Below are 12,368 nucleotides of genomic sequence, written 5' to 3'. Positions count from 1 at the left end.
GAAACTTCAATCAATCTCAGAGCCAATAGAGGTATGACTATACATACTATTCATACATAATCAAATTTCAAAGCCTGGACCATACGGCTATATAAACAATTCTTATTATAATATTATAATCATCACTCCAAAGACCCAAAATCTATTACACGGTTGAACTAGTGTGAAAGCAAAATAACCAGTCAACAATTGTGGCTTAGTGTGAATGCAATAACAACCGGTCAACAATGGTGGCTTAGTGTGAATGCAATAACATAAGCATTCTTTTCACTTTAACATGGTGATCAAGTCCAAACATATTACTCTATTTGGCTCAATCTCACGTCTGTGTTCCTTCCTGACATATTAACCAAATCTTTATCTAATATAATACAATTATAGGAACCCTTTTTCTATTAGAATAATGATAGTCTAGGTTCATATCAATTGCAAGCTATTTGACTAATCAAACTTCCTAAATCTTGAGCATGAGAAAAATCATACCTGAAGACTCCTACCAACGCCACAGTGGAGAAAGGCAGGATTCAATTGTCGGCTGAAGCAAAAAGAAATCCCATCAGAAAAACACGTGTGACCTAAGAGGAAAAAGGTTAGGGTTTTCAAGGCCCATATATGTACTTATGTCACCTCACTTGGGCTTCATATTCCATAGAATTTATCTTCTTTTTAATACCTTAGGCCCAAATTTATTTAATCCATTTTAATTATAGGCCTCCATTAAAAATTTACGTATAATAATTTAATTGGTATCAAATTATGGGGTGTTACATCCTTTCCCACCATTTCGACCTATTCTTTTTAAGGATTTTACCAATGCTGAAGGTAGATTGCATACCAAGCCACCCACTTGAGAAGCTAGTCGCTAGAAAGAAGTGATGAGGAAGTGAAGCTATCTATGAAGCTTTGCTCCCTCTACCTATCAAGACCAACTTAGTCTATCAGAAGGTGTTAACTGATGATGTTTGTGAACATTGTAAGCAATTCCTTGAGGAAGTCTGCCATGCGGTCTGGCTATGTCCTAGTGATCCCCCCTTCTCTTTCAGCCTTTAACCTAGCTCCGATTCAATGGTCTTCTATAGCAAACCCTACAATCAAATTAAATTTTGATGGTGCAATCTTTCAAGATTCCGGTGAAGCAAGCCTAAGGGTGGTAGCTCAAGACTCTATGGGTTTGTTTTTGGCTTCTTTGGTGGAATAAGTCCTCTTGCCCCATTCGATTGTTGAGTTAGAAGCTATGGCAGCTATGCGTGGTCTAAATTTTGCTAAGGAACTCAACCTCTCGTTGATTATTTTGGAGGATGATTTAGAGGTTATTATCAAAGCTCTGCGTAGCAATGAAGATTCTCTTATCTCATTCAGTCACCTTATTGTCGAGGCAAAGCTTATCTTCAATTTCCTTTTGTTCAATAATGTTTAATCACATTTGTAGACAAGGCAATACTATAACTTATAATCTTATTAGACATGCTAGACATGTTAGCAATTTCTCTATGTGAATGGAGGATATTCCTTGACACATCAATAATGTGCTTTTAGCCGATGGTAGCTAGTTTCTTTAATGATATGAACTAGTTTTCTTCTCAAAAAAAAAAAAGGTTTAGTGTCATATATTAACATAGATTATTATATCGAGTGAGTATGTTAATAATATTAATCACTATTTACTAAAATACATTTCCTTAAATCTTGAAAGTTTGGTAGTATCTGGTACCTATGTGCAATTGGATAGCAAACTTATCTATGGGTATGATGTTTGGTTTGACTCCTCACCTCATCTATTTGCTTTTCTAACTAAGAAAACAATTATTTAATATCTAGACTTGAATATTTCATCAAATGCTGTTCAACTTAAATTCCAAAGAATTTAAACTTATATGGTTGACATTAAATTATAAATGTATCAACTTATGCTTTACTATTTTTTAATACTGTTGAATTTTGACACATTTTTAAACATAAATATCTTTTTAAACATAAACTAGTTTTTTAAACATAAGAAAGACGTTATTACTAAGACATGAAAATAATTAGAGATCTTCTAAACAACAAACCACCCATATAGTATTTAAATTTAGAATGTTTGAACAAATGATGTTCAATTTATGTTCAAATGAATTCAAACATCTATGGGTGACATCACATTGAATTTGTAATAGGTTTATTGAGGCTAGAAAAACAAATATGAGAAAACCTAATTGTAACATGACTAGTCTTTTTGTGGTATAAAGCAGATGTGACTAATACTTTACTGAGGTCATAACGTAGAATTTCATTAAAAAAATACTATAGTTTGTGATGACAAATTCCATGAGGAACATTGTTGTTCGTGATGAGGAGTTCCATACAAAGTATTGAAATAAGAATGTCGCTTGTTGCAACCATGTGATTGGTCCAATAACTCATTTGTTTGTTATTTTTTATTTTGCAATTCTCTATGTACATTTCATTCCATTAGGCATGAGATAAAAAAAAAAAAAGATTTAGAGTTTTGATTGAGGTTTTATTGAATATCATAAAAGTATTATACAACCAGTTTGCTGCCTTATTATCTATTAGATAATTATATTGCGTGAGCATGAAATAATATATATCACAATTTATATTGAAGCATGCCTCCATAAATATCAAGAATTTGTTGGTGACTTGGCATCAATATGCAATTGGATTACGAACTTATTTATGAGTGTAATGTTTGGTTCGACACCTTACTCTATTTAATTGATTTTCTTGATGAAAGCCAATCATTTAATACTTAAAATTCAATATTTTAACCAATGTTTTTTTTTTTCTTTTATAAAAATTCTAAAAAATTTAAACTTTTGTGGATAACATCACACTAGCTAAAGGTAGTGCTCTAAGTATTACATGCCTTATTTGTTGACATTGTTTGGATATAATTTTTAATTTTTAAAATTTTTTTAGGTTGCATTTGTAAACACTAGTGGTTTTGGATTAAGAATATTTGACAAGATCCTATAAGCTGCAGCACTGTTTCACACATGTTAGTTGTCTTTAACTCTAAGCATTGTAGTCTTCCAACTTTTTAGACGGAAGTTAATCCTGTTATTTTCAATTGGTTTGACGTTCTTGGACTTAAGATTGCTGGCATGTGTATCAAAACAATATAGATATGCAACTGTTCTCGCATCTTTTATTTAGATGGGATAATATATATATATATATATATATATATAAAAGAATTGGGATAAGGTTTGTTTAGGCTGTGTGGGGCCCAAACGATTTACGGGCCGAGACCATTTACCTGGGGAAAATCCAAAGGCCCAAGCCGAGGAGGGCTATGGCCCAAACTCGACCAAATAGCCTATGGACATCGCCGAGGACGGCTCAGTCCTCGGCAGACCCAAAGTTCCCCCTTTGAAAGGAGGGCAGAAACGGTATAGGACCGAAACCAGGACAAAAGATCTAAAATATCCAGGGAAAGCTGCTGTTATTGCCATTTAATGCTCTGAACCTGACAGAGCCGCATTCTTTGGCTTTTACAACCATCCCCAACGACTTTGGGGAATAGGCTGATGGGACAAGTATCAATTTTGGAAAGATTGACCCTATACGTGGACGAAGGACAATGAACGCATGCGAATATAAAAGGAAAAAGAAGTAACCTAAAAGGGGGTTGGGAAAAATGGCCAGAAACCAGGGCCTCCCAGCCCACCTCCAGGAGAAAGACTCCAGGGGTGTAGGAAAGCTTAAGTTCATACGAACACCGCGAAAAACCCACCGCCTATCAAACAAGGCCTAGCCTTCCAAGCCCACGCTCTACAAATGATATTGTTAGGGGCCTTTTCACGTGCGAACCCGACACTGTTACGGTCCGTCACGAATCGCGTCCTTACAATTGGCGCCGTCTGTGGGGAAGGCTTGTGTGTTGGTATAGGAAGTGGGTCGATGGAGCTTCTTCGTTATATCTAACCGTCGGTTATAGAGTTCTAGTATAAAGTTCTGTTAGCCGCTGTGTTTCTTGATTAGGGGCTTGGTTGGGGAGCCAACTCCCTTAAAGCCAAGGTCCCCTGTAAAGAGTAAACTAGGTACCTTGTAACGTTAACCGTATGGATAAACTCTAGGGGCTTGGCCGAGGAGCTAACTCCCCTAAAGCCAAGATCCCACACAAAGAGAAAACTAGGTTTTGGACAGAACAAGGCATTGCATGGTCCATGGACCCAAGCCTCAGGGGAAAAACCTGGAGGAAAACTAGGTTTTGGACAGAACCAAGGCATTGCATGGTCCACGGACCCAAGCCTCAGGGGAAACCAACTACCTGGATGTGGAAAACTAGGTTTTGGACAGAACCAAGGCATTGCATGGTCCTCGGACCAAGCCTCAGGGGAAACCAACTACCTGGATGTGGAAAACTAGGTTTTGGACAGAACCAAGGCATTGCATGGTCCTCGGACCCAAGCCTCAGGGGAAACCAACTACCTGGATGTGGAAAACTAGGTTTTGGACAGAACCAAGGCATTGCATGGTCCACCGGACTCAAAGCCTCTGGGGAAACCAACTACCTGGATGTGGAAAACTAGGTTTTGGACAGAACCAAGGCATTGCATGGTCCTCGGACTCAAGCCTATGGGAAAACCAACTACCTGGATGTGGAAAACTAGGTTTTGGACAGAACCAAGGCATTGCATAGTCCTCGGACTCAAGCCTATGGGAAAACCAACTACCTGGATGTGGGAAACTAGGTTTTGGACAGAACCAAGGCATTGCATGGTCCTCGGACTCAAGCCTATGGGAAAACCAACTACCTGGATGTGGAGAACTAGGTTTTGGACAGAACCAAGGCATCGCATAGTCCTCGGACTCAAGCCTGTGGGAAAACCAACTACCTGGATGTGGAAAACTAGGTTTTGGACAGAACCAACCAGGAAAACCAACTACCTGGATGTGGAAAACTAGGTTTGGACAGAACCAAGGCATTGCATGGTCCTCGGACCCAAGCCTCAGGAAACCAACTACCTGGATGTGGAAAACTAGGTTTTGGACAGAACCAAGCATTGCATGGTCCTCGGACCCAAGGGGAAACCAACTACCTGGATGTGGAAAACTAGGTTTTGGACAGAACCAAGGCATTGCATGGTCCACGGACCCAAGCCTCAGGGGAAACCAACTACCTGGATGTGGAAAACTAGGTTTTGGACAGAACCAAGGCATTGCATGGTCCACGGACCCAAGCCTCAGGGGAAACCAACTACCTGGATGTGGAAAGCTAGGTTTTGGGCAGAACCAAGGCATTGCATGGTCCTCGGACCCAAGCCTCAGGGGAAACCAACTACCTGGATGTAATGAAAACTAGGTTTTGGACAGAACCAAGGCATTGCAAAGTCCTCGGACTCAAGCCTGTGGGGAAACCAACTACTTGGATGAGGAACCAACTATTTAAAGAAAAACTATGGCCCGTAAACCTCGAAATCCCTCCGAAGAGAACTCCGCGTTAGCAGACGGGTTAATATCTTGATTGCGCGGATTCCTCGGTCTACCCTCGGATCCCCAGTATCAAAGGGGTTGATGCGATACGGCGCAACATATTGCCCCAAAAGCACAACCAGAGTCCCTCGCTACTTAGCTACCCTTTCAGATGAATTATTTAGAGATTATCGTTCTCGGACATTGGTCTAGCATGCATCGCGTAGTACTCAACGCTTATCCCGGTTAGTTCCAAGAATTTAATTTATTGAAAGTTACCATTGTTATACTTGATAATATTTGTGAGTTTAAATTAGTAGGAACCCGTGTTAAAGCATTTTTTCTGCCTGGAATATCCTTAAGGGCAAGCTTGCATTTAATATTCATGCATAAAGTAGTTGTTACGGAGAAGAAAGATATGTATGGAGAAATAGGCACATATTTTATTAAGACAAAGGAACAGTACAGTGTACAATGAAAAGCTGAAACAAGCTTACACTAAAGCTGACCACATAAGTAAAGGAAAATACAAGCGAGTGGAGAGAAGGCCGTGGGGACAGCTCAGAGGAGAGGTTGGCTACTGCGCCAAGTTATTGTCTAAGGAAACCATTCCTCGACACCTCTGCATGCCCATAACTCAGGCAGCCAAAGAACCTGACCTCAGGCTAACACCATCTACAGAAAAGGTGCTAGGAGCTTGAGGTTGGGAAGCCCCCACAAAAATTTGCCTGCCACAAGGTAGACAGTGCTGATGGTGGAAATTCCTTCTTTGGACATACCGAAAAACTGGCATGACCAGAACCTGCTTCGGATTTTGACTAAAAGAGGGAAGAGGACCCCCTCCCCTATGACGAAATGGAATGCTCCCTTGAACTTGCACCTCCTTGGCCCGTACCTCCCTACTCTGAGTCTCGGGGGGACATGACGCCTTTGTGGCGGAGGGAGCTCCTTTTTCCCAATCTCTGCCTCAAGCATGATGAACTAAGGGAGGAATCTGAAGGATTTGTGTGTGAAAAGGAGCAACTTTCTCTCCTATTTATGTTAAAAGATAAGGTGGTGGCATTTAATTCGCGCAGCGTCCCAAGGAACGCTACAGACAAAACGTCTCTGGCTCGACTTCCAACGTCGTCTGCAACCCTGAGGTTAAAGGAGTCTCGAGAAGGTGCACCTCGAACACTGGGACGCCAAAAGGTACCGCGTGATCAGAAGTTATGGAAACACCTCTTAATTTGTGGGCCCAGTAAATTCGCGGCCCAGGCCCGTTCGGCATATGGGCCCAGGGACAGAACCAAGGCCTTGTATGGTCCTCGGACTCAAGCCTATGGGGAAACCAAGTACGAAAAATTATAAAAATTACAAGTTTTTGGGCAGAACCAAGGCCTTGTATGGTCCTCGGACTCAAGCCTATGGGGAAGCCAAGTACGAAAAATTATAAAAATTACAAGTTTTTGGGCAGAACCAAGGCCTTGTATGGTCCTCGGACTCAAGCCTATGGGGAGGCCAAGCATGAAAAATTATAAAAATTACAAGTTATTGGACAGAACCAAGGCCTTGCATGGTCCTCGGACTCAAGCCTATGGGAAAACCAAATACTTGGATAAGAAAAGGTTTGACTCTCATAAGAAAGGTTACTTGGTCAAAATGTCAGGTCACTTCATCCACGGCTTAAACACCATAGAATGTTAAGGCCAATAAAGGTGTAAGGAAAGGGGTGGAACGCCCCAGCATTTAGTCGTATAAGAGGGCTATTCATTTGGTAGGGGATATGTCCTCGGACGGCTATTTCTCACACGGCATCAAGCCTTCGGTTCTCTCCTCGGCTAGTTCCGGGTGAGTACTATTTTTTACGGGTCGGCCTTATTGTGCCAAGCACTTCTATTAAAGCTATGGCGACATCATTTTATTATCAAATATTTTGGTCTTAGTCGTCATTGATTTAGATGCTATATTATTGTGCCGAGCAGCGCTTGCAAATTTATGAAAACATAGAGACATAACATGCGAAATAAGTTAGACAACAATTTTTATTAATATAAAAAAAATCATTACAACATACAAAAAGGGGCTCAAACGAGCCTATACAAAATGTAAACTGCCTAAGCAACCATTACATCTGTAGTACAAAAAAGTAAACTGTCAAGCGTCTTTTAAACTCGTCTTCAAAGTTTCTCCAATCTTTGCCTCATTGCTGCTCATACTGAGAGAGGGACTCACTTTAAAAAAGAAAATGAATGAAGAAGAAGGAAATAGTAAGGAAGAAATCAATGACGAAGATGAGGGGGATGAATAAAGAAGATGGAGGACATGAGTAAAGAAGGAGGAGAAGAAGAGAGAGAGATGAAGAGACAAAGAGAGGAACAAAAGATAGAAAAGAAACAGCACCAGGGCGGAACTGGTGCTGGGAAGACAATAAGAAGAGGGAGGGGAAGGGCACCAAGGAGCAAAAGAGGGAGAAGCAGAAGCACTTAGCCCCTGCCTCCGCCCTGACTCCTAACACGCCGGTGCCATATTAGGTACGCTCGTGAGGAGCCGGATGGTAACGATCTTGGGTGTTCTCGACTCAGTCACGTCGAAAGTTTGACGTGACGAGTCCCTACTTCGGATTTTGACTGAAAGAAGGATGAGGTTGATTTTGAGTCTTCGCCATCCTTGTCCCGATCGAGCCATGATAAGCTTTATCGGAACGTGGCGTTTTTGGGAGGGGTGGGACTTTTGCATCCCTTGTTGTTATGGTAAAGTATTTTACGATTAAGTGTATAAACCGGCGAGTAAATCGAATCTTAAGGGAGGCTAAGTATTCCAGAGTCGCAGGAGGATGAAAAGGGATTTTTGGTAAAAACAATCACCTCCTCATGTCCTACTTATACAGAGGGCGGAGCGGGGGGCATTTAATAAGTTCAGATCTCCAAAGGAATCAGCAAACCCAAACACGCCGGTTCCGCTTCTCCACCCCATCAAAATAAACCGTCGAATTAAAGTAGTCTCGTAAATAGTGATTATTCAAAGCGCGTTTTGAATACCCCAAGCGATAAAAATGCATCAAGCGCGAAATTAAAAACTATCTCGTAGACCGGTGAATCTCTTGGGCATATGAGGAACCGCCAGCATGTTTAATAGGTCGAATAGATTGGGCCACAGGAGAGGTTTGGCATCACCAAAACCCCCCTTTCCAACCAAGAGGTTGGACAGCCGGGTTTTGAGGGGCTATTGTGGGGCCCAAACGATTTACGGGCCGGGCCCATTTACCTGGGGAAAATCCAAAGGCCCAAGCCGAGGAGGGCTATGGCCCAAACTCGACCAAATAGCCTATGGACATCGCCGAGGACGGCTCAGTCCTCGGCAGACCCAAAGTTCCCCCTCTGAAAGGAGGGCAGAAACGGTATAGGACCGAAACCAGGACAAAAGATCTAAAATATCCAGGGAAAGCTGCTGTTATTGCCATTTAATGCTCTGAACCTGACAGAGCCGCATTCTTTGGCTTTTACAACCATCCCCAACGACTTTGGGGGATAGGCTGATGGGACAAGTATCAATTTTGGAAAGATTGACCCTATACGTGGACGAAGGACAATGAACGCAGGCGAATATAAAAGGAAAAAGAAGTAACCTAAAAGGGGGTTGGGAAAAATGGCCAGAAACCAGGGCCTCCCAGCCCACCTCCAGGAGAAAGACTCCAGGGGTGTAGGAAAACTTAAGTTCATACGAACACCGCGAAAAACCCACCGCCTATCAAACAAGGCCTAGCCTTCCAAGCCCACGCTCTACAAATGATATTGTTAGGGGCCTTTTCACGTGCGAACCAGACACTGTTACGGTCCGTCACGAATCGCGTCCTTACAGGCTGCATTGGTGTTATACGTATATTAATATAGATAATTATATTGCGTGAGCATGAAATAATACCTATCACAATTTATATTGGAGCATACCTCCTTAAATATCAAGAATTTGTTGGTGACTTGGCTTCAATGTGCAATTGGATTTCAAACTTATTTATGAGTAAAATGTTTGGTTCAACTCCTTACTCTATTTAACTGATTTTCTTGATGAAAGTCAATCATTTAATACTGAAACTTCAATATTTTTAACAAATGTTTTTTTAGAAAAAATTCTAAAGAATATAAAATTTTGTAGATAACATCACACCAACTAACACTTAATTATTTGTTAATATTTGTTGAAATTTTTGTGCATTTTTAAACACAAACATTTAGTTAAACATATTGTACATTTGTAAAAATAAACATTTATTTAAACATATGAATGTAATTAGTGTTTTTTTTATGGTTAATGATTCTTTCACTTCTACTTTTTTATACATCGACTTTTATGTTTTAAATGTGGATATTTCCTTTTTGCATTTTTAAAATTTATATATCAACCCATCAATTGTGGTTATTGTGTAAAACTGTGGATGTTAAATGAGTGTAAGAGAGTATATTCCCATTTTTCAATGTTCATTCAAGGCGTGAATTAGCAAACATCTGATAAAGAAGGTAATTTAATGAAGTTATGTGACCTATAATGAGTACATATATGTGTGAGTTTGTAGTTGTGTATATATGTGTAGATTTGTACCTAGATATAAATAACTAGTGTGTCTATATAATTTTTTTTTTAAAATAATAAAAAGCCTAATACTATATTAAGACATAAAAATTGTAGTTTAATCTAATATGGAAACCCATTAGTGTCTTCGCCTAATGTTAAAGAGCAATAATGATGTAGTGGATGTCATAGGTTTCAAATCCGATTAATCCTATCAAATCTATAAAAGGGGAAAAAATTCATTACACTCTTAGTTGCTGAAGTTTAGTTCATATATAATTTTAATCCATAAAATTTTAAATTTTAAGTGATTGCTTTTGGTGCCTTAGATAATATGAGTAAACTAAAATCTGACATGTCTTCACTACATAGGAATTAAAAGTGATCAGATTAAGTTTTTTAATGACTAAAATTGATCACTTTAAGTTTTTTATAGACTACAAGCGATTAATTTAAGTTTACCAGGAACTAAAAGTGAGGCTTTAAAATTGAAGGATTAAAATTGCTCATGGCTAAAGTTTAGGGACTAACTATATATCTTGCCCAAAATTTATTGTACAACATTTTCAATCGCGTGAGTAAGGATCCATCCTTTGGACATGTCAAAGTAGCATTGGGGAAGTGGGGGACAATTCCTTTTACTTTTACCTTTACCTTGGCCAAATTTCAGATCTCTCACTCTTTGCTCATTCTTCAGAAGGTCTTCTTCATCTGTGGGCTTATAACCAAGGCCCAAGGAGGAGTAACAAATGGGTAATATGGAAATTTTAGGATCATGGTATGGATTGACTCAAACTCAAAAGTCAAAACCAAACAATGTTACTTAAATCGTTCTCTTTGTATTGGATTTTCAAGATTGGCACATCACAGCCTAGTATCTTGGTGCCTTGCTTGTCTCCAGGGATTATTATAATGTAATTCCTATAGGGAACCAAACCTCTGTTTTATTTTTATGGATCCATGACCAATTGACCATGAGTGTTCAAGGAGCATGTTGAAGCAGGCAAATATCCTTGACTTAGAATTCGATGTCTTGTGTAATGGGTGACACTTCGATACTAAAGTGTAACCTCTCCCAATACTTTCTCACCTTGCGTTGCCATAGCCTTGGATACATTGGCTGGTGGGTACAAAAAGTCTACAATTTCAAGGCATAAGCCACTAGTAGTGCACAATCGACAAACATTGAGAATGCTTCTATTGTGTATAAATACCCCCGATACATTGAGAAGCCTTACTCCTAATGGATCAAATAATTGTAGTCTAGGCTTTGGGGGCTGTGTCAGTTGGAGGATGAATTTGGTTACTTGCTAGTTTTGAGTTTGAGTAGGGACTAACATTAATTTGGCGGGGAAAGTAATCGTTGGGAGAGAGCTTTTATTTTGAGGGAGTTTAATTGGACTTTAAGTTATGGCAAAAGTTGTGGTCTTAGCATTACTGTCTTTATTCTCTAAAAAAAAAAAAAACTTGGGCCTAGTATGGGCTTAGGAGTGGGTTGATGATGGGTCCAGGGTTTGTGGTGGTAAAAGTTGTGGTCCTAGCATTATTATTCTTATTTTCAAAAAAAAGAAAAAGAAAAAAGAGACAACTTGGAGTTGGCATGGGCTTTGGAGTGGGTTGATGATGGCCCAGGGTTTGTGGGAGAATGGACTCAGATTTATTTAAATATTTTTTAATCTGGGCCCAGTTGAGTTTGGCATTCTATGGTTGACTGAGCAAGCTGGTTTGACCGTGGAGAAGCTATTTGTTGACTGAAGCAAGCTGGTTTGAGTGGAGAAGCTATCTCATCTCACGAGGTCTCATCAGATGAGAAAGTCTAAACAACATTGACAAGTAAAAAACAATGAAGTGAGCTAAAATAAGAAATAGTAAATTTTACAACTTAATTGTTGCGTAAAATATTGTAATTTTTTATTTATAGTATTACTTCTCATAAAATATCTTTCTCATAACATACACAACTCGCATGTGGCATGCGCACATGTTATGAGACAAATTTCTTATAAAACTATTTCACAAGATAATTTTTCTCTTAAGTTTAGGTATGTATGAGTTTGCCATGTTTATAAAATGAAAATTTGGACCCATAGGTTAGGGAGGGGATGTTGATCGAGATAGAACCCACACATGAGTGGGTCTATTAAATTATGTCCAGTTCCACCTTAATTCTTCTTAATTAAGAATTTGTAGCATATGCTGGTTTCACTTGTGGAATCAATGTCTAAATATTTTCCCATCATATTCTCAATTGCATTGTCCAAAGACTTTTCATTTTAAAAGTGGGTTGTAAACTTGGACCCAAAATTTAGACCAAGGAGGGATTCTTTGAGGAATAAGTGGTGGCCACCTACTGGTCAAGGGGCTTGCTCTAGAAATTTTTTTTTTCCCTGTGTGCTTGT

This window comes from Quercus lobata, chromosome 3, assembly GCF_001633185.2.
Source record: "Quercus lobata isolate SW786 chromosome 3, ValleyOak3.0 Primary Assembly, whole genome shotgun sequence".
Classification (NCBI taxonomy): domain Eukaryota; kingdom Viridiplantae; phylum Streptophyta; class Magnoliopsida; order Fagales; family Fagaceae; genus Quercus; species Quercus lobata.
This window is presented reverse-complemented; position numbering follows the sequence as displayed.